Source organism: Aphelocoma coerulescens, chromosome 4 (assembly GCF_041296385.1).
Source record: "Aphelocoma coerulescens isolate FSJ_1873_10779 chromosome 4, UR_Acoe_1.0, whole genome shotgun sequence".
In the NCBI taxonomy this organism is placed as follows: domain Eukaryota; kingdom Metazoa; phylum Chordata; class Aves; order Passeriformes; family Corvidae; genus Aphelocoma; species Aphelocoma coerulescens.
Window position 1 is genome coordinate 38751418 of NC_091017.1, and position 27994 is coordinate 38779411.

The window sequence follows — 27994 nt, forward strand, 5'->3', positions numbered from 1 at the left end:
TGTGACCTCTTCCCTGGGGTTTGTCTACCAATGCCCAGCCACTCTCAGAGAACCTTTTCCTAATACCTTAAACCTCCCCTGATACAGCTTTAGGCCATTCCCTTGTGTCCTGTCAATGGCCACCAGAGGGAAGAGATCAGTGCCTGTCCCTCCTCTTCCCCTCCTGAGGAAGCATTTTACATGCTTAGATATTTTTCTGAAGGACTTCTGGTTTCTTATCCAGGATATTTTAAATAAAATATTTTTGCAGTATCCACTTGATACTTTTTTCTTATTTACTTCTTTCTCTTTTTACTTTTACTTTTTTCTTTACTAATTACTGTAAAGTTTCAAATGTCAGTATGTTGTTATGGTATTTTATGAATCACAAAGTCCAGGGTATGGAAAGCAACACAAGAGATAAACTAGACAATGAGCCCTTCAAAAGTCTGTATGGAAAACTGTCCTTCAAAATCCTAGACAAAATATTTATTAAAGATATTTTATGGACTATCATAAGGATTGAACAAATTTGCTGAAAAGTCTTACTGTCTTTTTCATCATGTTAATTTTGACAATGCCTTGGCACCTTTAGCATCCCATAGAAAGCACTGAGAGAGCTAATTCTTCATTTTCTCTTCTGCATAGCTTTCTTTGTTCACATATTCATTTCCCCTGCTTTTATGACATCCTACAATTTTAGAAGCTTGTTAGAATTATGCTCTGCTTATGCAGATCTCCCTATACCTAAAATGAAAATATCTAGAACTGAGCTGTTACAACTAAATAGTTAGAGCTGGCTAGAGGCACTCTATCATCCTTGTGAACTCAGCACTGCTGAGCGTTACAAAGCATTTAGCAGCCTTAATGTAGCTGTCCATCAGTTTTTCATCTGCATCAACCTGACTTTTCCCTGAAGTAGGCTTCCAAAAACCTTTTCTTTCCGAGCAGATATATTATATAATCTACCCGTACCTCATAAAATCAGATTATGACTTAAAGCTTCCAAATGAAACTTATATAAGCAAAAATATCCTGACCAAGCAAAAGATTAAAAAAAAAAAAATACTGCACATACTTCTTGAAGACACAAAAGGTGAGATAATTTTATGAGGTTTGGTGTTCTTTCTGGGTTTTTTTGTTTGTTCATTTGTTTTACATTTCCATTGTCAACCCAAACTTAAAAGCTGGTTCAGAAGTCATAAGGGATATGAGGTCAGTTTTAACTCATCACATATCCCTCCCAAAGACAGACTGCTCATATCATCAGTATTCTGAGGTTTTGTTCCTTTTTCAAGGTAGGTGTTTTATTCTGACCTTGCTTTGTCAGGCTCTGAAGGGACAAACCTAACATGACCTTGGGATTTTTAAATGGAAAGTCAAATCTTATTAGGTTTTCTATTTTTGAAATTCAAAGACATACATATTCATATAGCTTATATGATCAGAGCTTGGAAATACTTTGTAAACGAGTTCCACTTCTGTATAAACTTGAATGCAACTGGCTTAGGAGTCTCTGAATTTGTACATAAGTGTTTAGCACAAAACCAACAGAGGTATGCATCTGTGTAAGTCTTGTTTGTAATATAAACAGCAATAACACAAAATAAATAATACATCTACCCTACAAAGTATCTTCAAAGGCTTTTTCTGTGGTTTAGATACATGTGAAAGTGGAAGGGATCACTTACCACCACTCAGCAGGGGGCTTGGTTGCTGTTGATCAGAATGTTCATTTCTGCACAGTGAAAAGTTGTCTGAATTTTCTGCTATGAAAACAGCTTCATTTATCTGGGATAACACAACAGTGCTATGAAACTGCAAAAAGACAGAACATTCTATGATGCATTTTTCCATACCATTAATACCACAGGTGTCATTCTCCTACCAATCATATAGAGCACAGGGCATACAGGTACAGAGCACACATGGGGAAGGGTGGAACATAAATGACTTGATGGTGGCAGAGGATCCTCTAAAATAGTGAGCAAAGCTGAGATTAGACAAAGACTCCTAATAAGGAGTTAGTTGCCAGAACAAAATCTCTTGAACATAGAGTCCTTATGAAAAGCCTTTAAGACAGGATGGAGTATCTTTCAAAAAGATGAGTTTCATTTTTATCAGTATCACGATTTGAGCTTTGCAGCAGAAATTTTGCTGTATCAGTCAGAAAATATTATTATAGAATTACCTTGTGACCTTAAAGTATGCAGACCTTCGGCTTTCCCCTAAAAGAGAAGAAATGGTAGCAGTATGTCTAGCTACAAAAGCTTCTTTTCGAAGAGGATGCAGGTATCAAAAAAACCACCACCAGCCACCAGACCTATATATATGTGTGGACACAAAAGGACATGTAGCAGAAAATGTCAGGATGTGCTTTCATGCTAAGTTACTTTTAATGCAAGAAAGAGAAAAAAACTAAACTCACCATTGTAAAGGAAGGAAGTAGACAGGGAGCCTATGGAAAATATTGAAGATTATTCTAAAGTCCATGAACTAGAAGGAAAAAATGATTGTTAGTTTGTGTTTGAAATTCTTTACTTCAAAGGTATATTGATATTCCTGTGGGAGTTTTAGAGAATAACTCACAGGCCAGAACGAATCCCAAAATTCAGAGTACCTTGTGAAGACATTTCATTTTGATAATGTGTGTAATTTGCTTCTAACCCATTCTTTATAATACTCATTTCCTGGCTTTTAATGAGTACTAGTTTAACTGACATCTTTTTTTTTCTGTCTGAAATTTATATATGATATTATTGTAGAACAGTGGAATAGATGAATGTTCTCTATATTTTTCTTCTTATAGCCTTCTTAACCCAGAATAACTGCTTTGTTTTACCAGTCCCATTAAACACACATTTCTGCTTTTGGTTTGAAAGCTATTGACTTAACTAATTCTCTATTGCTAATAGAATCTTCTTAATAGCAACACAAAAACATGAATAAATTGCCAACAAACAGAAATCTTCTTTTCATGGCAGATGAAACTGTCTTTACTCTTCTTAAGCTCACCCAGTTTCCATCCAAGGCAGCTGAGCAGTGGATGCTAAGTCAGGACCAATGATCTGAAGTGCTGAGGGGAGAGGATCAAGGGTTGATTTGAACACGATGTGTGTAATTGCAGATCAGCCTCTAAAGCACTTGTGATTGAATTGCCAGGTGCTCCTGAAATTAAGGTAATACTGTTAGCCACTAATGTAATTAGAGCCAGTGGCAACAGAAAGGTCTGAGAAAACAAAAGCTATTGCTAGCACATAAGAGCAAGAGAAACAGAGAGATCTCTGAAATTATGGTGACATTGAGGGTAACTATGTGTTTCAGCAAACATACAAAATGAGGTAGCACATTACAGGGGAGTTCACTGTGGTCTCAGTAAGAACTTTTCTATAATTAACAAAATAAATTACAGTAAGTCAACCTCCAAGCAGCTTTGTCTTGATAAGCAAAGTCTTTCAACTTCCTGCATTTAAAAAAACTGGCCAAAGTTCTGTTAAGTTTCATTTAGTGACACTTCAATTCAAACAAGTTCTTTGAAGAATTTTCTTCTTGTTTTGATACATATTTGAAGTATTTCATCAAAAAACTCTCTGGGAGCTCATGTCATGTTAACTGCAAATTAAAAGAAGTTACTTGACAGTGTCAAATCAGACCATTTTATTAAATTTTCTCTTAAACGCTAGGGAAACAAAGGTAACTGACTAAAGCCATAATCTAATCCTTAAGGGGCTTGTAATTAAAATTGCCACTATATGTTTAATTTCCAGTGTTCCCCAATTTATTTATTGTGTGCAGTCCTTTTTCCTATGTGCTCTGTTACATATATGGGAACACACAAAATTTGAAGCTGTATCTGTTATTCTGTATATATTAACAGTATTTTTCTGATTTTCTGTTTTAGGATTTGTTACAGTGTTCATGACTGTTGAATTGCAGTGATGGATACCTCTCTAATCAAGTGAGGCAGTGAAACCTGAAGAAGTGATTCATCTTACTTATGCTACTCATCTTGTCATGTGTACTGTGGCAGTGTTAGCTATCCTGAACACATCCAGGACTGAAATCTAGCCAACTGAGTTGCCTAAAATTAAGAGTCCTATGATGTTTTACTTTCATAACTTGCTCATCTGAATTCTGCACACACGATAATGCCCTGTTTCACTCTGCTCAACTCATCAGCTGATCAATCAGCTAATTGGTAAAAGCATGTCAAAACCAAAACCATTAAAGAGGCAATGAGATCTGCTGACCCCTATAACAGCCAGGAATCCTTGAACATTTCTCTGGGACTCAAATTTAGTGAAGAAGTAACAGTGCATGAGCAGTTGACACTATTGTAGGTCATGTATTCAGCTGGACTGAGCTGCATAAATGTAAAAAATAGGAAAACGTAAGAACTTCTCACCTAGCCCCACATTTCTTGGCCCATGGACAAGAGAAACAACATGACACAATTTCATATGCTTTCTATTTGTCTGTCTTTACAGCAGATCAAACTTGGAGAATGTTACTGAGGATTCCACATTTCTGTGAGCACCTTCCTCAGCCTTCAGGCTTTGTGGTTAGTCTTTACTGGCATTTGCTGCTGCAGAGATTTTGAGATGTTAATAAAAATTTTGTCTGATCTCAAAGAGTATCTGGAGTTCAGTAAATTCCCCAATCCCCACTTCCCATGTAGGTCTAAAGCAAAGCAAAGCAAACCTTCCTCAGAAAGTTATGTTACTTGAAGTGTGAGGGAGAATTATCAGAGAGCCCTGTAAGCTTCAGGCACCAACAGGTGTATATATAAAAGATTGAACAGAAGTTTTAAATACCTCTTCAGTTTGACTAAATTAATTGAACTAAATACCTTTTAGTTTACAAGCACACTCTTCCTGGTAATTGCATTTTGTTATCTTCTTCTCCAACAGCTATTTCTTCCAGGAAAAAAAATAGCCCCTCAGGAGCTGTGCCTGCTCTCATCTTGTCTAACTCCATGCCTATTCTTTGCCTCCAATCCCACAATACTTCCAGTTTCTTAGAGACCATAGAAAGCGGTGCTACAAACAGGCAGGCATCCCAGCAGTGAAAATAAGCTGTAATCAGAGCATCTTTGACAGCAAGAAAATGACAGAGTGGAGTTAGCACACACTCACAGAAAACTCTGCAAATTTGTATCTCCGGAAAAATGAAAAGTGATCCTGTGCCCTTTTCAATGCGGTGATCATGTCAGAAACTCCTGGGATATCAAACTTCCTTACAGAAATGTAGCTTTCAAGATCTGGTGTGTGGGGGGCATCCATTATTGCTACTAAGCCAGGTACCCCACTTGTTCAAATGTGACTGCAAAGTGTCTGTGATACCTGATACAGTTAAGACACAAAGAATGGAGACTTTTTATACAAAGGATTCAGATCCAATAAAAGTATTACATCTCTCACACTTCTCATATACTATTCCTATTAAACTAGATGTGTTTTTTACATTTGGGGAGAGTTATAAGATCTCATGGATATCAGAAGAATGCCTTTTCTATATTAGTTCTGTTTCTTTATCAGTAATTTTTAATTTAGTGGCCAATTTTCTGTAAATGTTATAGAATATTTAACACTGAGCCTGCAAACTTTCCTATTAAAAAATAAAGAGAACTTTTCTCTTGAAATTTGAAAATGTGGAAATATTGTCACTCACTTCACTTTCCTTTGGAATAAATTTATGGTAAATCAAAATGGGATAATAAAGTTACACTCTGTAAACCTGTTAAGCTGATAATTTACAAAACTATTTCCAAACATGGTTGGTTTTTCTCCCTGATACAATGTAGCACAGCTTTCATCTAGGAAAGCACTCATATTCTGCAAAAATATCAAAGTTGCAAATATCAGATTTTTCCTTTCCCCATCTTTTTTTTTGTAAAGACATTTTAGTACCGCCTTTCTTGTCTTTGTTTTAAAACTTAACATAGGTAACTAGTTTATGAATTCAGTCTTTTGTTTATTATGGATTAGTTAACCTTTTAGCTTATTAATGCACTTTGTTCATACCAGCAGATACTGTCTGGAAATGAAGAAATCACTAAAAATAAAGTAAAGCTCTCAAGTTCATCTTCTGCTAAAAGACAGGAGTGTCTTTCCCCATCATATAAACTGAACAAAAATTTTGCAAATACAATGACAAATATCTTAAATAGTCACATTGAAAATGCTGTTCCTCTTGCAAAATTAATTTTTTAAGCAATTGAATGTATTAATTTTAGTGTCTCACAATCTACTCATCTAATTGATCACAGCCCATCTGCTTCCTTCAAACTCCCTTTCAAGGGTATCAGCACACTTCAGCTGTACTATGCCACAGTTACTAAGGCAACCAGTGTGTGAAGCAGGCAGGAGCTGTGCTGATTCGATTAAAATATTCTCCTGCCAGAAAACCCCTACAAAATGATGTATATCAAAAGCTACACTTTTGCATGAAAGAAATATATGTGAAAGGACTTTGGAGAAGGGGGAAATACTTGTTCTATTTTTCTTTCTTTCTTTTCTTTCTTTTCGAAAATACTTTCATGTTTGTGGAATAAGGTAATAGAGGTTTCATATGACACAAGATATTTGGGGCAGGTTATGAAGATATCCAAGTCTGCAGTAGATATAGAAGTTGCTTCCTCAAAGTACCTGCTATGCACAGTCTGAAGCAACAACACAGATTTATGTTCATAGGTAAAGTTTCTCACATGCTCCCTGGTTGATGCCAGCTTGGACTGCCCTGTAACTCTCAGGCTACCCCATACTGTGTGACCTAAGAGTCCTTTCCCAAATACCAGCTCTGGATGATTTTAAGCCTGGGGGGGAAAGAAAAGCCCTATCCCCTTCCTCAGGCTCATTTTTTTTTCTCAGAAACACATGACAGGTACTATTTATCAAAATATTTCACCATTTTTCTTATACTAAATTTATTCAGAAGTTATATTCTTCTGAGGAGACAAAAGTTACAAGGTTTTTTAAAGGCTTGAGAGGGTACCAGAGAGAATCAGAAGATTTGCCAAACACAAAACCAATTCTATGTCTTTCAGCAATATTAGCAAAACATTCTGCCCCAAAATCTAATTCATTTCAACATAACAAATATAAAACTTCTCCCTCTCTTACTCTTTTCACCAAATGCAAAACCAGTTATAATTCTGTGGAGGAATAGAGCCTCTGGGGGTATCGGAGGTGAATAATATGTTTTGATGAATTAGCTGAAATATTAATGTAGCACAAATAATCACATTGCATGCTGAAGGCTGAGACACTAATTGTGTCTTGCATCTTTATACACAACTGACACTATTTAAAAAGGCAAATAGCACAGCTTTTGAGGAGGCAAAATCCCTTACTGGGAAAATAGGAAACCTCTTCCAGTTTGAATGGGACTGCCAGAAGAGCTCACTTTAGGAATGGTCCCCCCTAAAGGGAAATGTCAGCAGTTTTGTTCAGAGCTAGACAGAAATTTTGCTGTGAAACAAAGTGCATCAGAAGTGGTAGATTACTGAGCTCCAAATTATTAGTTTGATCGGCTGTGTTTCTTCATCTGTGTCCCACTTGAAAGATTTATTATGCTTTGAGCACTGAGGAGAGGATTTGCTTGCCTGCTTCCAAATTATTCATCCAAGCCTCCTTTTATGGTTGGTAGAGAAACTGGCATTTATAGGAAACAATTTATCTGCACAGTTTTAGCCCTGTCAGAGGAGTGGAGTTATGTCCTACTCTTCCCTGTCTTTCTCCACTGATTGTAACAGAAGCATAGACATCTGGCTCAAGTGCAGACATCTACATTTCATCAGGCAAATCATCCTGCCCTTAAGATCATGATGATCTACTATCTTTTCTTAGTATATTCCTATCCTCAGAAAATTATTAGTCTGGCCAATGTGAAATTACTGCCTGAGTTATAGGGAACTTGAGTAATTGAGTAATACACTTAAGAGAAGCCCTGCAGTGAAGGGCAAAAGTACAACCATTTCTGACCTTGTATCAATGAAGCAGAGAAAGACTTGAGACTGTGGCTATCAGATTGCTGTATTTGCTACACTGAACCTTAGGAAACTGGCACCCAGTTGCAATTCTGATTTGCATCCCGAGATTTACGAACACCATGGTCAAATTAACCCACTAACCGTACACAGGCAGTTTTGCCCCAACTCACTTTTTTCCTTGCAAAACCAATCTAATCCAGACTCGAGAACAAGGATCCACATTATTCAGGCCATCCAGAGTCAGAAATATTTTTTGTGTAAAAGAAAGAGGAAAATCATATTTTCCCAAAGATAACTAAGGAAATCCATGGATAAACATATCCTATTTTTAGATGTTGTAGCATTTCCTAAGCATAGAGATGCAACGTGGTGAAAGAGCAACCAATTTCTAATACCTAGTGTAACTTTTTCCTAATGTGCCCTTTTAGGAGATTCACTGAAGTGTTTATTCTCTGCCATGCAAAAGATTTGCATACTCCAGGCTTTCAGTGCCCACTCGTCATGTGAATTCTGCTTAGATCAATCAGATACCTCTGGAAACTCCTTGCATGGTTCACTCCTTAGCATTCCAGGCTTTTTGAAAGTGAGCAAGGATCAGATTAGATGATTCTGTAAATACTTTAAGTCACAAAACTTAAGGTATAAGTACATTTCTCTTAAATATAGTAGAGTGGCACACAGTCTTGATTGACACAGCCACAGGAAAAAAAGAATACAGTTTATTTGCACTTAGATTATGCTCTTATCAAAGACTCTTGGCTCTTCAGATTTGTGCCACAGACTAAACAAACACTGTCATCAAACTACTAGCATTTGATACAGCTGGGCTAACGATGGAGGAGCTGTCCCAGCACTATTGTAGTTCAGGGTAGAGCAGATTAATCCTAATCAGTTGCCTTACCAGTCAAGCTCAGAATGATAGAAAGGTGCCAGAAAGTTCTCTTTCTGTAAGTCAAGTTGAATTCTGACACAGCAAAGTTTCTAGTCCACAATAATTTCTATATATCTGAGTTTTCACTTAACAGAGGCTGAAGTGTTGAAAAGCAACGAACATTTTGTAGCTTGTCTGTGTGAAGAAGCAGGATGAAAGCATTTAGAGCTCCAAAATTCTATATAGTGTCACCTTACCACTGCAAATGATAGAACTGGAGAAGCTGTACTGTAACTGCACATCATTTCTGTCAATAGGTCTCATGGGTTTCCAGTTGTAGTAGATGGGTACATAGATTGAGATGACTCTGCTGCCTCTTGCATCAGTGATTCCATTTGAGATGGCTGCTTACATAAACGGGAAGAAAAAGTTAATCTGCTATGCAATGTGAGAGTGCATTAACAGTAATCAAACAAAAGTAAGAGAAACTAGAATGAAAACAGTGCAAGCAGTAATACTGTAGGAGAGAATTATTCTTCTAAGTAGTTTAAAAATGTAGAAGGGAATAATTTGCCATGGGATACATATTTTGGAGTGTAATTTGTATTTTTGTACAAGCATGATAATTACCATTATAGATTGCGCACAGGCTTGGTGGACATCACATAATTATCTCCTTAAAACGTAAACAAATATCTGCTAAACTGCATCTGCAGCCCTTTAGGTTTCTAAAAATACTGTAATAACAGCAGAAGTTAATTTAAACAAATACAGTTGGTTATCTGCAGTTACTGTTGTTTCTAAGTTTTCATTGTGGAAACACAGTTCAAAAAGTTACACCCACATGCATACACTGAAAACACAGCCATTATATACAATAAGAACAGATTTGACTTTTGAATAGCCTAAAGGAATATCTCAAGTAAACAAACCAGGCTAACAATTATTTCATATTATTTCATATTTCAAAGCCTGTGCTTTGAGCTTTACATGAGACCAGTTACTATGCCCTAACCCATCAAGAAATGGTTTTGACTCAGATATTTGCTCTTCTTCCACACATCTCTCTTGTTTCTAGGGTGATACTCTTCCCCAGAGGCGAACCATTTTCCCTTTGACAGTGTATTTCCACTTTGCAGAGTATTGTATATGTGGACCCAAGTCTTTCTATTCCTTGGCATCTCTCTCTATTCCTGTTTTCACTAAAACATTATACGTGCTGTCTGAGGGCTGCAGGCTTAAGATGTCATTGCAATGGTTCCCATTACTTATCCGTCAGAAAGCAGGCACTGGAAAAGCCAGACTTAGCTCAGAGTCCTTAGGCCCAGCAATTTGTGGGTAACACTGATGCACTGTGAAGGGGGCACTAGTGCAGTCATATGAGATGTGCAACATAAAATAAATGTAAGAAATTAGCAACCTTATGATATTTTCAAAGAAAGAACAAGATACTTATATCACCCCAAGTTGATAGCCAATGGCATTAGCTGCTTAACTAATCACAGGGTAATTCTGATCCTGCAGCTCCTGTGACTTCTGTGCATGGTGTTTGCTAACAGTGTTTCTGCATCTTTTCCAATTGAAGTGTTATCAACTCTTATTGGGGAAAAAAGCCCACAACTCAACAAACTTGTGCATCATCTTGCACACCTCTGCACTTTGTGTATAAATAAAATAAAAAGATGCTATAAAAGAAATAAAAAATATAGTAAATCTTGAATATTCATGCACTGCTGTTCCCTTTATTTTGCTTCTCTTACTGCATGCATGAAAACACCCATGCTTATTTGCTTCTCGATTTACAGCTGTGGAGAGCAAGTTTAATGACTCACTGTTCCCACGCAGTAAAATCTACATTCTTTATGTCTCTGACTTACCACACGTGCACACACCAGCTAACACATACAGAGTCAATCATGGACACATTGATCTGGTTTTCTGTATATAAAACTGATCTGCACATACCAAGGGCCTATTTGTCCAAGATGTCCAAGATGTTATTTAACACCTCAGGACATCTCAGCCAAATGGCTGAAGTTTTCCTCCCGGCATCCAGAAAATATTCAATAGCTTATACTAATTGAAGTGATGCTTCTGTGACAAAGACAGATAAACATTGCAACCTTCTTGCATAATGCCTAGGACAATAATTGGAAGTAAATTTTGAAAAGAAAGAAAGAATTAACAGCTTAGGAGCTTTTTCTTACAAAGTTGGTTTTTTTTGTTATATATGCAAAAAGAGCAAAATAATGAAACACAATGGTTCTTTAGCTATTCCAAGATGTAGACAATTTAATAAGCATCATAGTATTTCATCTGACTTTGTCTTTCTCATGGAAGACCTCCTTTTCCCAGTCTTAGGCCAAAGGTTCAGTTTTTCTCCATTAGGTGCCTGGACAATTATCACAGATTTACAAGTTTAACTCGTAAATGTATCTTAGTCAAGCCTTTTTTAAAAAATGGACTTTCAAACAAGTACCTCATACACAAGATTATCATCTGAAGTAGAGGCATTTCAGATAGTACAGACAGTAGACATGTGCCTACATATTTTGCAGAAATTACTTAGTTCAGACCTACTATGTAGATTTCCAGATGAAAAAAATTGAGTTAAATTGGACAAAAAGGAGACCAAATATAAACTTGATGAAAGTTAGACTTAGTGGAAAGAAATTGAGCAATAAAAAATCAGAGAAATAACATGCTTCTGAAGTTCAACAGTTTCCTGCGGGAAACAAGAACCAAAATATTGACATAAAAACAAATACACCTAAAATTATTGCTTGGGCCCTTTAAAAGTATAGTTTTAACAAATGAAGCTCATTAAAGTGACATTTTGGTAAACTTCCTAAGTCATCATAAAATTACTGGTGCAACCTAAACAAAAACATCTGTTCGTTTTCAATTTGGGGAAAATCTGTATTGAAAATTATATTTCAGAACAAAGCATTTGAATTGAATTGTTAGGGCCCTTTCATTTAAAGGTTCCTAAAATATAAATTGGGTATGTGGGGAGGCTTTTATCTCTCTTCAGCCAAAACAATTTGCAATGTTGACATGAATTCACAAAATATTTTGCTTGACACAAATGTTTTCATCAACATAATCTGTACTCTTCTATCAAGAGAAGATCATTTTGACCAAGGAAAAAATGCTTGACTTCCATGAGATGATCTGTAACTTGTTGAAAACAAAACCATAACACTTTCCAGTTTTCTACTAAGACGTCGTTCTCATCTAATTCTTAGAAACTGCACTTCTCAGACATAACTGACACATTGACCTCATCACTGCAATCTTGCTCAGAATTGATAACAACGTGTATTCAGACCTAGGACACATTCTAAAAGGTGCTTCAGGGTTGAAAATCAAGCCCCTTTCATAATCCAGCAATAAAAATGAGCTTCAAGATCTTTAATCAAGCCAGAATTTCAAATTCTGATAAGATACTAGAAAAAAAAGTGGAGGATCAGTCCATGAGTTTGGCTTTGGCTTAACATCCAAGAATATCGAAAATGTCTCTAGATACTTGAGAAGGTTTTAAAAGTTTTCTATGAAAAGCTAGCTATACTTCATATACAAAATGATCAGGAAAACGACCATGCAAGTATAAAATACAGATAAATGAATTGCCAAATTTATTAAGTTTTTTTCATAATAACTTATCCCCAGTAGAAGAAAGGGTAGATGACGGCAAAAAGAAAATAACTCAGAAGATAGAAAGCTCTGAATATCCTAGTCTCAGCTGACAATTGCTGCTTTGGTTCAGTTTCTTACAGTAATGACTAAAAAATTCCCTTGATCTCAAGGGTTAGCAATTTCTTTAATAATTCTTTATAACTCTTTATAACAGATGTCTCTGAATATTTTGCTGCCATTACTGCATGGCTAGACAATAAATTTGTGAGACATTGCTGCCTTTTCACAGTTAGGGTCTATAATACTAAGAAATACATTATCTCCATTTGTGCTAGACCACTGTTATTACAAATTTTCAACTATAGATCAGGACAACATATAATGATGAACAAGAGGCTCAGAGGAACTTTATAGATATATATATATCTCAATTGCTTTTATGACATGTTATTTTCTGTCCTAGACAAATTGGAAGATGATTATCTTCCTAAGAAATGCATATTATTAAGTGAGAATATACTTCAGACATGTCAGCAACTCTTATATTAACATAATTTCAAGTCCTGGAAGCATTGCATCTGATTCCAGGGTTTCTTTCAGAGCAGGAATTGAAAGCAAATTTCTAACAAAATACAGGGCAGATGGATTTGAAGCTGTTTAAGAGTCATTGCTACAATTACTTTATTAAACTATGAATTAAAGAAAGTCTATACATTAGAAATAAAGTGGGTAACCTGACCATGAAATACATGTCCCTGATTCTTTCTGTAGCTTACACAGTCTCTAACTGTGTATGTAGAATACATTTAGCTTCCAGAGGAAAAAAAAAATTTAAAGGTAAAAGCTATAGCGCTTTTTTTTCATAACAGCTTGACTCCTATTGTGGATCTGCTTGCAGGTACTCATGAAAGGCATAATTTTAACAAAAAATTTTTACATGATTGGGATAAATTCTTACCTTTGGCTTTCTACAATTCAGAGTTCTTTAGCTTTTCAGATACATCTGATAAAAGCATTCATTATCGCTTTTGAATACATGTTGTCATAGCCTACGATCATGTCTATACATCAACGAGAAGAAGTGAATGTCCAGTAAAAGGTATTTAATAATCTTCAGTAATATTTATCAATATAAAATATATATATATATTTCCTATTACATGGTACATGCATATTCCAGGAACTGAACTGGAGTAAATGTATGTAAATCCATTCAGAATAATTTAAACAGGCTGAGGACTCATTCTTCTCATTGGGAAGAACTGGGTCCTCTAACAGAGTTACTAAGTGAACATCCAAAAGATCTTTGTGCCCTTCATTGTCCTTCACATCAGTAATGAGGGTCTGCTCTCCACTGCTGAAAGGAGAGTTGGCAGCTCTATAGCAATTCCTTTTATGTAGGAAACACACCTTTCAAAAAATCTGAAGAAACATAAAATTCAGTACATGTCTGCCCTTAGAGCTCACCAGGCACACACTGTTCTGTAGCTCTCCTCTGAATAAGGACTTGGCTCAGTTCAGAGTTTGTTTCACAGTGTCTGTATTGAGTTTCAAACTCTGTGTTTGTGACCTTTCAAAACAACACTGCAAAATTAAACTAAAAATTTTTCTCTAGTCCATGTGGTCTACAATTAGAAAAAAAATTGGGAAAGGACTTGAGGAAAAAAGTTAATGCAGTAACTATTGTTACAGACAATCAGTCTGAAAACATCCACTTTCTGGAACAAAGGTAAATTGATAAATAAATCAAAGAGAATCACTTTGTATAAACTATTTTGGCTATTTTTTTTTGCAAGTTAAGGGATGATAGAGATTGTTACACTGTTTCTATTTTAAATAAATGGGATACGAAGAGAAGACAAGTGTAGAATGACCCAAATAATTAAATGTCTATAGACCCCTGCTAACATTCTGCAATGTTTTCATCTGGTTAATAATTTGCTTAATCTTACTACCAGTTCACAAGCCAGTTTGATTAAAACCAGTCAATAGGTATGTTTTCATATATGTTTTAAAATATTTTGCTGAACTTTCAAGCTCTCACATGAAAGTGAAGGAAAAGGTGAAGAAAAAAAGTGCTGGTAAACCTTGTGCAACCCACACAGCTAATCAGGGAAAATTACCAAAATTGCCAACACTCCTGTCACACTGTAAGTGAGGGTACAGGAGAAGTATTAATGACAAACAGCAACAGCTTCTCCAGAAAAATTGCACATAAACACTATTGCTAGTCCTGCCACTAAGAAAGATGAGCCACAGTGTCATTTTTGTCATAGATAACAGCCTTGTTTAATGGCAGCACATTTGTAGCACTGTTTGGAGTCTCTGCAATGACTTTTTGCATGGCATCTCACACAATATTTCCTGTTGCTGTGTTCCTTAAGCATGCTGGGAATCAATATGGTTAGTAATAGCAATCACAATAAATGTGCATTATGAGTAATATTTTACTGCCAAAAGAATCGGCAATCATAATTTGTGTCTGTGTTAATTATATTTCCACTATGACTGCTAGATAACTAGCTCAGATAAATAGTCTGTAGCCTATAGTTAATGGACAAAATGATTTTAAATCCTTTCATTCAGTACAGAATACAAAGGAGAGATTATGGTGGGAGCATCTTTTGACACGCATTTCCCTCTTAAGTTTTAGCCCAGACAGAAGAAAAGACAACCGTGTTTTGAATGAGTCTGAAGATGCTTAGAAGTGCCTCAGACAAGGATGCTTGAAGGGAAGCAGCTCTTTCAAGGACTTCCTGCAAATATGGTTTTGAAAAGGCTGTCAAAAACGGTATACACGCTATCATAAAGAAATACAGTCCTACAGCTGCACTTACACTTCCTTAAAAATTAGCTATCAACTGTCACTTCGCAATAGTTAATTGTCCAGAAAGAGGTAAAAACCCCAAACATACTAGAGGAGAAACCAGGGGTATGGTATATTTAAGAAAAAATCTCACTTAATTCCCAATTTTCATGTGCAACTTTGCATTGTGTGCATATCTATATGGATCTGTGCATTTAGACTCATCGTGCCATTTTCAAATGATCATGAAAATAATAGTGTGTAGTGTCCAGATGTGTGATGCACAAGTCACTTGGCAGTTAAATAGTGCCTTCAGAAAAGTTCAGGCCTAAGTGATACCTCTTGGAAAAATAGTCAGGCTTGACTGCCCTCCTATTCTTCAGTCAGAACAAATTCTTTTAACTCAAAGATTGTCTCAGTTCAACAGGAAGTGCTAGTGCTGTAGCCCTTGCCTCTTGAATGATACTTGGGGAAGACCATGCTCCACCATGACAGTGACCACCTTTGAACATTTCCATCCCTCCCATCAATGAACTGCTGCAAAAGCAGACCTCAGTGACTGGAAGTGCAGATCCTCAGTAAGAAGCAAACTTTGCAGTTCAGTGAAGCAGATGTGCTGAGTGCAACTGCTTCTAGAGACAACCATGCCTGGACAGTGGTGATCTAGGCAATTATTTACATGTAGCCTTTCATCTCTAATTAGATTTACCTTAAGGTTTATTTTCCTTAAGAAGTGATTACGCTAGCAGCTCCTCCTTATGATCAGTAGTTGAAAGCTTTTCTAACTATTCCTATACAAATTACAATACATAGATATTAAAATGTGGATGAAGTAATTTTTGCCCACTTCTGTATTAACAAAATGTTTTGTTTATTTTATTAGTGATAGATGTATTAAAACATGAACTTGAGCTCCTGTTCAACCTCTTATAAGAGAGTATATCTCATAAAATGGGAAACAAAAATAAGAAAAAACCCTGAAATTAATTTAAAGGATTCCACAAAAAAAAACCAACAACAACAACAACAAAAAAACCCCAAAAAACAAAAAACACCAAAAACCACACCAGCAGTGGGTAGAAAACAAAAAAAAAAATCCAGACTTTGCATATTCCTAGAGTGGCAACAGCTAATTTATTTTTCACTCAGTAAGCCCTGCCAGCTATGTGGTTTCTTCCTTTGAAAAAAAAAAAAAAAAAAAAAGAAGACAAAAATAAAGGAGTATAGACACTGAAGTAAGCATCCAGCAAAATAGGACTTTTGCTCCCATTTTTCAATCTTAAGACTTTTACACAAAACATCCCTGTAATTTATGAGCTAACACCTTTCAGCAGAGGAGAAAAAAGAACAAAAAGAATAACTCTTCTAGGCCAGTTGTTGTCATTGACAACTCAATATACATCTGATGCAATGATGGAAAATATCGTAAGTCATACCAATAGCCTGTCATTAATAAACAGTTTGTCTCATTATTTTGCAGTTTCTTGAGGCTAAAAACACATTGATATAATGTGTTTTCTCACTCTGAAAGTAGTATTAAAAATGCATCAGTGGAAGAGTACTTGAGGGAAAAAAAAAAGGCAATGACAATTTCTGTGTGCTATTTCACAGCTTTTTTCAGTTCACCTTGAAATTCATCTTCTAAGAAATACAATGGGCAGTACTCATCCTAAAAACTTGCTGAAAAAAGTTTCTGGTGAACCTACAGACAGCTTGCATACCTGAACTCAACAACTTTGTTTTGTTTCCCTCTATGCAGCAACTTCACTTTGAGATTTCCGTGCTTGACCAACCCCTAATTATCTATTCAACGATATCCGTCCCAGTATAGAAAAACCCTACAACCGCACAGTTCATGTGCATCTGCTATACATCAAGCCACACATAGGCAAATATTTAGTTTTAATCCTTTTAAAATTTTTCTGCAAGCTTAAAAGCAAATAAGTAGCCAGAGAAATTAATCAAATTCTCCTGTAACATGTAAAAGTAAATAGTTTTCATCTAATCATTTTATATTCTGGAAAGCTCCCTTCCTTTAAAGTTCTATAGAATATAGCTGTAGATTATTCTCTTAGATACACCAGGACATAGGAAGGTTGAGATCAGACACAAATAAAATCAACCTCCTGCCATCTATACTTTGACATATTCAATGACATTCTATGGAAGAACGAAAAGCAAGGCTGAGACACTCGTTAGAGAGATTCAAGTAACACTAACTGTACTATGCCTTTCTTTCTCTGCCTCAGTCCCTGCACTGTTACTCAGACCACAACACCATTATTAAGAGAATTCATTGCTATAACTTTGTACTTATACTGCATGTTGTCTTTAAACAAACTCAAATGTAAAAGCAATGACAAATTGCACTCTGAAAATATTTTTTTTAAATGGCAAGCTCCTGATTTCTGTAACTTTTGAACACAGCTCCTTTGACCGTCTAAGATGTCAAGGCAGCAATTTTTAATTTTTAATTTAAAGGTTTTTAATTTTTATTTTAAAGGTTCCCCAGGGAAACTTTGGCAGTCCATAGAAGTACTGTGAGCTCATAAGTGAAATTGGTAAAAAAAATATTATTTTTGTGAAGCAGCTAGGGTAAACCTGAGGAGCACATCTGTTTTAAAACAATAGAAGAAAGAGTAGAAAACAAAAGAAGAAAGAAAAAGTTTATTCAAGGATTCCGAACTACTGGCAATGAGCAGGGAAACTCTTTTAAAATAACAGTGTCTTCCGTAAAGCAGAATATCCAAAAAGGTTTGAAAGGGACCTTTCAAGTTCATCTAGTCCCACCTCCCTGCCATGGTCAGGGACACCTTTCACTAGATCAGGTTGCTCAATGCCCCTCTCTGGGCAACCTGTTCCAGTGCCTCACCACACACTTAGTACAGAATTTCTGATACTAAAGGAAAAGGGATTTTGAGAAATGTAAGAAGACAGAGAAAACTGAGCAGAAGAGAGCCCATGAACCAGCGCCTTTGACCCGTCACCACCTTTTTCATTCTGGCAGTGCACACTTCACGTATAAACTGAAAAGGGTTGCTATGTTACCCAGGGATTGCAATCTCAGCCCCTCAGACAAAGGTGCCTAGGGAGAGAAGCATCTGGCACTTTTAAAAGCAAGATAGTTTTAAGCAGATACTTTACAGATTCGTCTGAACAGCAAGAGGTTAAAGGGGCTGAGACCTGGGACATAATGTTCCCAGAGCAGCCATCCTGGCATTTCAAGGGAGATCCTCAACCCATCTGGCAAACCTATCTACTTCAGGGTTCTTGTGCAGTCCTCAAAGCAGAGAGAAAAACAAGAGGCAAAGGGAGCTAACCAAAAGACTTCAAAAGAAAGACAGGTTGCCCTCAGAACTGACTGTATTTCAAAAATCCTTTGCCAAATTGAAGATTTTGCTGTAAATCATTTCAGCCTCGGTGAACCAGCATTTACAGATTTTCACTTTTCCTCTAGCAATGTTCTGACTGGTTTTTGTTAGCCAAAATATCTCAATCTAATATGCTTAACCTTACCCTGTAAGAAACCCACCTGTAGAAAGGAATTTTTGTGGTTTCAAAAAACCAGCAAAATGATCTGTCCCATTACAAGTATCTAAACGTAGTATACAGCAGTTCACCTTTAAAATCTTCAAGAAGGTATTAATGCAAGCTCTTCCTCTTCACTTATGGTGCATTTGCTCTCCCCCAGCACCCCAATGCAGCAGATGGTCTAGCTCACCTAAGTACATATAGTGACTACAGCTTCAAATTCCACTGCCTTTAGTTAAGTTCAACTTAAGTTGCACTGTTGCCAGGAGGAACTGGATCAATGACATGGGAGTACATGGTCAGATTGCAAATATATGTCCAATATTTGTTGCCCGTGTCCTCTCACTACTCCAGCCACATCACAGACTACAGCAGTGTGTCATTTTCCACTCTAGTAACCCTGGTTGTTTGGGAATTGAGATTGGTTTTGCTGATTTTGTACTACAAAGATGCAGTGTGGGCCTGTTGTACTACAGTCTGAGGTGGCATCAGGCACAAAGGAGTTTGATGTTCTGTAGCAGCAGTTGTGAACTGCAGAGCTGGCAGCTTCAGCAGCAAAATGTAACATGCTGCTCAGGGAGATGAGAAATCTTCTTTTACCCTATAGAATGAAATATTCTTTATAGGTACTTCTACCTGTTGCAATGAGTATTTTTCCTTTTTTTCTGTCTTGTTTGTACTTTTGCTGGTTTGATTAGAATGGTTTCAGTGTTTGCATCTATCAGATCTGCTTAGTAAATGTTTTTGTACTAGCAGAGACCATTAAATAAAGGAACTGGCACACTTACTCTGGCTCTTTCCATTTGCAAGATAGATGGGTCAGAAGGACAGTAAATGCACCATTGAATCAAGAAGACACCAGCAGAAGATGCTGATTATTTTCTCCTATGCCAAGAGAAAAAAAAAGTTCTTACTCTGATTGTTATGCATTTCCTTTACATATCAGTGAAAATTCTACAAATAACACAGTATATAATATATATTTTATATATTATATTTTATCTTCCTTTCTTTAAGGCTGATCTTTTCACCAGCTGGTATAGAACATTCAGTTAATGTTTCCTATCAGTGACTTTTCAGAAAACTCACTCATTCTAGAGATTTTTGGACATTTGAGATAGTCACTAGGCAAGGCCATATCTTCTGTTTCTTGACAGGCCTTCCTCAACAAGTTCATAAAAGGTTCCCCCTAATGGTGAGAGAGGTAAGAGAAAATAGTCTAATTCCTATTTCTTTAAGGTACATCTGGAGAAATTTGGTTGGCTTGTCAGTAACACACCTGCATTAGGCCTTAAACTTTTCTATATACATCAATTAGAAGGAACAGTTACATGTAATGGAAGAGATGGGAAATTCATTTAGTAAACAAGAAAAGGTGTCAGCAGGAGTTAGTTAACCACTTAATGAAAACTGGAAGTCTGTGGACTGGTATTTTGAACAAATAAAGCAGATTGAGCAAACTAAGGGAGAGATGTTATATCTGATGTTTAATGAAAAAAAATGCAGCTGCATTAACTTCCACATTTAGAATGTAACTGTGAACTCTGTTGGCAGCTCCTCTGCAAATGTCTACAAATAGTATACTTCATCTGAATAATGATGAACCAAATCAAGTAAACATCAGATTATGTTGTTATCACTGTTAAAAACTACTGATCAGAATACATTTTTGATTTTGTAAATTGAAACCTATTGCAATAAATGCAACATCCTTCCATTCCAGGAAAAAAAAGTCGTCTTGCACTTTATTTTTGCTAGGCCATCCCTGTTAGGGCAAGGCCACTGTTAATTGCCTTTACAGAGCAAGAAAAACAGGATCTTTTCTAATCTGGTTTTCACTCTTCTTGCTTGAAATCACTATGTTCCCTGTTATCGCATAAATATATGTTGATTAATGGCATAATTTATTTTCAATTTACACAAATGTGGGAGCTTATCTTTTGGAAATTATCCATGTACAATTTCTGTGACTATGTTCAGATGACATATTGTCTTGGGGTGATCTCAAACTGGGCCACATATGCACATATGATTAACCTAAGATATGATATCAAATTGAGCTATGAGGAAAGATGAAGACAGTAATTCTTCAATGGGGAAATAAAAGAATCAAGGAGAAGTATAAAAATCCAATTTTAAAGCAAGCATCAATGGTCATGCCCAAGTGACTCAGATCATGTTTAAATTCCAAGATTGCTTGAAGAAATAACCCTTTATAGATTTTTCATTGCCATTAAATGAGCAATTTTTATAATTATCTGATACATACATCAACCAGCTCTTTCATCATATTTTGGTACCAAGAATCACAGGACATTTCTTACAAGTCACGAAAGCTCTTTAGGCTTGGAGAGAAAATTTCAGCCCATTCATTAATTTTAAAGATGCCAGTTAAGGCAGAAGTATTCTTATGTGTGAGATGAAATAAAATCATATTAAAAACTATAAAGAACCTCCTGCAAGTATTGGGGGTTTTCAAGTGAAATTTAATATGTATTTTTTCTCCTAATAATTGATTTATGAATATTTTTAAAATCAAAATGTTTAAGCCATTGGAAGTCTTGATATGACTCCTTTCACTCTGATATCCTATCACCAGGATTTATGAGGAATTACAGGTTAGTCCTATGCATAGCATTTGCATAAAGTATCTTTCCATATTGTTTAGGTTCCATTTTGAAATATTTCAAATCTGTCTGGCATTTTTAAGATTGGAATTTTGATTAAAATACATCAACTTATTTTTGTTTACATAATTAGTATATAAGTTTGGTCTTTGAGAGATTTATAAACCTCTCTGATCTGATTTCCAAACCTAGGAGCTTTCAATAGAGTTCACCATCATAAATACTGTTTCATAGAAAGTAAACACCTGAATGCTGAGAATTAAATTGTTTCCTTTTAAAACACTGCAAATGAATGGAATAGGTTTAAGTGCAACAGTAACTTGCTTACAGTTTAGTGTTAATGGGCCCTTCTTAAAGTTGTAGGTGAACTTGAAATGAACTCAGTTTGTTAGCACAAATGGCTGAGCTGAGGAGTAAACATAGAAAGACTGGTTATCTTCAGATAAGGGCTGGGCCAAGGCTGGCCCAAGCTGGAAGATAAGAACAGTTAATGACCTGTCCATGTGGACGAGGAGAAAGAATCCAAAGAGGTGTTAGAAGACCCCAGACTACAAATCGCCATGACACCAAGAGGCACAACAGGCCATATGATGACTGGGTGCACACACCAAGAGGGTATAAAGACCCAAGGGTTCCTTTGTTCAGGGAACCTCTCCAGAGGCACCCATCTAGAGCTGGCTTAAAATTAAACATTACCCTACACAATTAATTTCTAATATTCGATTAAAAAAACTTGATTTAATCCCAAAAAACCTAATTAAAAATTAATGGTCCTTTTATACATTAACAGTTAGCTTTTAAATGCTTACAAGAGGCATTTTCTCCTCTTAGTGCTTTGAGAGGCAATCAAGAGCTTCTTTTTCTCTTTAATTACTGTCTTTCCATCCTTTCCAGAAACACAAAATTGACAAAATGTTTACATCCTATTGAAGAAATGAGACAAATTACTTTCTACATACTAAAGTGTTTTGACCTTAGATACGATGCCTATAACATCTCCAAGGAAACACTAAGTTGAAATCTAAACTTTAATTAAAATTATATTTGAGGGCAATTATTTGGGCCACAAAATGTAATTTGCTTTATCATTGGGCATTACTCTTTCAAAACTGCAGAGTTACTGTGCCCAGTGGCCTCAACAAAAATCTGTTTGTGTACCTGCCTTGCTTTGTAGCTCTAGAGGGATGGATAGTCTTCATTTCCTGGTAGGTTATAAATGTGTTCAGCTTCTCTGCTGTAGTTTCTGCTGGCAGAGGGCACTGCCCTCCAAAACTAAATCTCTTTCAATGTACTTCTGGTTTCAGGTTAAGGTTCCTTGGGAATCCCATGCCTTGAAAAGCTTTATTAAACTGTCACACTCCATTATTTTTTTAAAGATGCTTTAAAAAAATGTTTTTTCTCCAATAGAGAAGACTAAATATTAGTCACTTACACTAAAAAGCTTACTAGCCTTTAAAAAAAATTTTAATGAATAAAAAATACATTAAAGAATACCTAAGAGATGCCTGTTGGTGTGTTTGTAAAAAGAAGAGAGTTTCATTTTTGAGTCTCTGAGTTAGCCCTGTTGCAACTCTGAGTGGTCTTTCTACGGCAAGAAAGTGCCAGTATTTGTGAGCTTCATGCTCAGGGATTTGACAGAATTGTGTAAAGAAGGCTTCAGATAACAAAATATGAATACAGGGGAGTAGGGAGGGACTGCAGGAGGCAGAAAACAAAAACCTGGTAGAGTCTTATCAGGAGGAGCTCATGCTGGAGAAAGCTAGCAGGAATACCCCAAAACCAAGGTGGGCAAAAACTATCTATTTGCAATGCAAACAAGATTCAGAGCCTGAGTTTAGTCCCTATCTTTTTTATTAGTACTACTGCCACAAAGGCTTATCCTAGGAGTTTAATAGGATAACGTAAATATTGCAGTAGTGAAATGCTGTATTTTAAAGTAGAAATGTATTCTGATGTGAGATCAAAGTGTTTACACTCGGTAATAACTCAGGAAAAACTTCAAAAGTCATTGTTTCTTCTGCTTCTCTGCCTAGGCTTCAAAAAAAAAAAAAAAGGTATTTAAAACTAGACTTCCTGCTACTGTTTGTTAACAAAGGATGGCAATAAATGATCCTTTGACTACTCAGAAATAATCTATTAGGTCAGTCAACCTAATAGATTGACCAGAGTTAATGTTGTTCTATAAACTATGCTTTCTTATATAGTAGTCATGGAATAGGTAGGAATATGGAGAAAAGAGACAGACCTGCTGGACCATGTCCAGAGCAAGATGCTCAGAAGGCTGGAAGGCCTCTCCTGGGATGCTGGCCTGAGAGAACTTCAGTTGCACAGCCTGGTGAAAAGAAGTCTGGTGGCAGCCTTACAGTACTTCAAGGTGGTGTAAAAGAAAGACGGAAACAACATTCACCAGGGCCTGTTGCAACAGAACAAAGAGTAAAGGTTTTAAAATAAAGGGAATAGATTTGATCACCTATAAGGAAGAAGATTTTACAATAACAGTGATGAAACACTAGCACAGGTTGCCCAGTGAGATGGTGGATTCCCCATCTTTGGGAATGTTCAAGTTTGAATGGGGGTCTGAGCAATCTGATATAGCTGATGATATCCCTGCTCATTGGCAGGGGGTTTGGACTTGGTAACCTTTAAGGGTCCCTTCCAACTCAAACTATTCTGATTCTACGGCATTCTATAACTCTGTAGAACGACTGGGGAGAAAAGAAATTAAAAAAAAAAAAAAAAAAAACACATTTAAAAGGAGGAAAGGAAAAAATAAGAAGCCATTTAGAGAAACTTACAAGTTTACACATAAGCATAAAAATATTACCAGAAGGCAAAATATTGTTAATTTGGGAAATCTCCCTAGTGGTATAGCTATGATGGTTATTTTAACAGTCTGGTCCCTAAAAACATTCTGGTGCTGTAGTAGAAAAATTATTAATTTAATGTGCAGCACTCTAACTTATTTTTATATTACACCAGTATAATACTGGTGAAAATACTGCACCCTAGAGGAATGCTAAATCTGAGATCCCGTATGAGAACCATATTACCTCTAAGAGAAAATACTCACTAGGAAGTGCAGATTTACAGGTGAATTTGCTATGCCTAGCTGGAGAGAATTCTTGAACTGGAATTACTTACAGGGTATGTGGTTCTACTGGCAACTATTGACTAGGGAATAGACAGATCCACTGCATTTTGTAAGTACTATTTTCTAGTTTGAAACAAAAAGGCTTCTTTTCCTTCAGGCATTTCTCTTTGGAAGCATTCCTCTGACACTCCTTTTGAAAGATAAGTGGTATATGTATGATCTCTTACGCTGAAGGGTTTTAAAAGGAACACTACTTTTACTGCTTCGGTGTGGGTCTGCTTTTTTATTTTTTTTTAATGTCTGGGGGTTTTGGTGTTTTTGTTATTATTTTGGTTTTCTGTAATTTGAAAGAATAGCTTTATCAGAGCAAACACTTCATGATTATCTCCGGAGGGCCTTAAGATTGCCAACATACAACACCATAACAAGCTTCTATAACTACTAGAGGTCACTTTTTAGAAAGAAGCAGACATACCAATATGTGATGTAAACAGAATAGGCTTGACACAGCCCAGCACCTTAATTGTGCCTCTCCTGATGGGGGAGGCTTTTTAGAGTCCTTGTGAGGAGGCCAAGAGACGAACGGGACCTTCAGCCTTCTCTGCTTTCAGATAGTTGTTTATTAAGTCTTATCAGAGAAAGAGAGCCACTAACGTGACCCGGACATGGCACAAAGCAGAGAATGCAGGAGAATGCCAAATTATCAAGATAGCACAGCCTTTTTAAAGGTAAATTAACTAATAAAAGCTTAAAACAAAAGATATTAATGTGGATGGTATCTTTTCAGCTTTATACCGGCTAGCGCTTGTATTTCAATGCCTTAGAAAGCCTCGAGCAACCCAGAGAGGCAGCACAGGCGATCTAGCACTTTAATAGCTCTAAAATCGGTACCTGTATCAGCTGCAGAGCAAATACCATCAGCAGAAGCAAAGAGGGAAAAATATAGCTCCCTGCCCGCTCAATTCCCTGCAGTTAGAAGCCTTAAAAAAGGAGAGAGACAACTACAGATGTTCACAGGAAGATAGCTGAGCTGAGAGAGGGTGGAGCCTCCCCTCGACTATCCTTTATTCGGAGAAGAGGGAAGGGGAGGACCTGGGGTGAGTGGCCAATCAGACACTGCTGAAGAGTTTGAGTTACATTTGGTTTTGCCCGCGCTTCGAACAAAGGAGCTCGGAGCACGTGGCCGGAGCACGTGTCTTTGGGAGGGGGAGGGGAAGCTCAGAACAGGCAGCAACATATTTTCACTTTTCTTCCAATGTCTAGTAAATTGTCTGGTCACGCAGAGAGGAACTGCGGAACTCTTTATCCAATCATCCCAGACTACTTCTACTGCAGAATATGGAGTCGATGAAGAAGAAGAAGGAGGTCTGGAGAACAACAATCCTCCATTTTGATGTTTTTTGCTTTAATCTATTTACTATATTAATAAACTCAAGACTTCTAAGTTTTTCACCCTGTGACAATCTTACATAATATTCTATCACCTAATTCACACCAGTGTAGATTCTAATTCTTCCCAAAGGCTAGGCAATTTTCTCCGTGGATGAAGGTCAAAAACAGTGTTGTCCAGGGGGGTAGAACCCTTCAAAAGAGGCAGAGAAATATTCTCTGCATTCTGGGTTCCCACAAAGCTGATAGATAGATAGATGGCAGTTTCTAACACAGTCTCTAGGAATATCCCAGATATAAAAGCAAATATTTTTCAGTGCTTTTCCTAAATGTTCGCTCGGCTCCAATATGCAATTGGCATATGTCCACCTTGAGGATGCTGCCTCTTGGCTGTCTATAAACTAATTTTCATTCAAAATTAGTAAAATATTTTAACCAAGCACAAACTAAAACAAATCAATATCAGAAATATCACAGGAAAAAATGTCCACAATATCTTACTAAAAAAGACAAAAAATGTTAGCTAAAAATTACCTGGTTTGGTAAACATAAGTGGTTGCATATCCAGTCTCACTCCCCCAAGGTGAGGGCTGGGAAGGACAAGGAAGGGGGCGGAGGAGTGGAGAAGAGAGGGAAAAATACCGACCGTCATTAAGAAAAGCCAAATAAACCACACAATAAAACCTTGGGGAAAAAAATGTGATTCTAAAAAAAATAAATAAGCTTTGAAAGGGAGCAGTTTCATTTTAACAATGGGATATTTAGTCATCTCGTCTTCCTTTAGTCCACTGGAGCTATACCAGAAAGAGACATGAATATTTAATCCCATACTAATTACTTCATTTGCACATATAGCTACTTAAAGAATGTTTTCAACCACCAAAATTTGTCCGTCAAGCACATTTTGACACACTGAAATAAAGGAAAATGTTAGAATAGCCGTATTCCTTCAAGCAAATGTGATTAAAGTTGCAGTAATATAAGACACCAATAAAATAACGGATAATAAACAGGATCTTTTAGACTACAATGAAGTTCTCTAGTTCTCCCAAATGCTGGTAAAAATTATATTAAAGCAAAAGAAAGAAAACACACACAAAACCCACAAAGAAAGAAACAAAACACTTCATGCAGGTCACGTGTCTAACTTCAGTGTAACCTGGTCTAGTGGAAGGTGTCCCTGCCTATGGCAGGGATATTAAAACTAGATGATCTTTAAGGTCCCTTTCAACCCAAACCATTCTATGATTTATGGTTGATGGGGTGTCCTTTCAAGTAAAAAATGACATGCCTGAACAGAAATACCATCTAATTTCAGGTGTGTGTGATTTCTGCAGTGACAAGCCTTGCTGGAACTTGTTTGTGTTAGTAGCGTGAGTTGCCACCACGAAAAGCAAAAGGCTAAAACAGAAAACAATACTGGACAAGAAAGTATTTTATACGCATATCTCTTATGCAGTCTTCACACTCCCTTGCAGTTAGATTACTCTTATTCATTACTACCATGAAGAACTAGTAAAAATAGATTCCATGCAAAACAACCTGGCTTACTGTCACATCCCATTCCCAGCTTGTCCCCCCTTGCAAAGCAGTCTATGCCTGCTGCTCCCTGCCACATGAAATGGGTATTCAGCTTCATAAACAGCTCAAGGAATTATTTTAGAAAGTGCTTATTAAAAAGCAGGATCCCTGCCTCCTCAATACATGCTTATCTCTCTATTCTTTGCTCTTTGCTCTAGTTCCAGCTTGAGTATGATGCCCCTATTAATACAAATGCACCTTAAAAAGTCCAAATATGGATTAGGTACTTGTGTTTTCATGGTGACAATATATAGAAAAATAGCTTGCAGCCATCAGTCAGTCACATTGACCTTCAGTTCCACAATGAACTACGATTTTCTTACATTTTTAATAGCCAAAAAAAAAAAGCTATTACAGTGGCCATTTAGCTGCAAGTTACAAAATCTTTTTAGCATTTGGAAGTTTAATGTTTTTCTCTCGAAGAGGATAAGTAATGGGAATATGAATCAAGCCACCATTTGGATACTGCTCATGCTGCAGAATAGCATTT

At 36.6% G+C, this 27994-nt stretch overlaps 1 long non-coding RNA gene across 3 annotated transcripts; it reads right to left on the reverse strand.

The window, feature by feature from the left end:
* Positions 1–541: 541 nt before the first annotated feature.
* On the reverse strand, positions 542–25556 carry LOC138109032 (uncharacterized). 3 transcript variants are annotated; one of them, XR_011150218.1, is made up of 10 exons: positions 25426–25556; positions 23689–23856; positions 21772–21849; positions 19605–19701; positions 9098–9244; positions 2995–3147; positions 2408–2475; positions 2171–2207; positions 1671–1797; positions 542–670 (listed from the first exon to the last, which is right to left on the reverse strand). It is a non-coding gene; the product is annotated as an uncharacterized lncRNA (long non-coding RNA). The 3 variants fall into 3 exon arrangements; XR_011150217.1 differs by having other exon boundaries at positions 2171–2302; XR_011150219.1 differs by having other exon boundaries at positions 2171–2302; positions 9098–9247.
* Positions 25557–27994: the final 2438 nt, after the last annotated feature.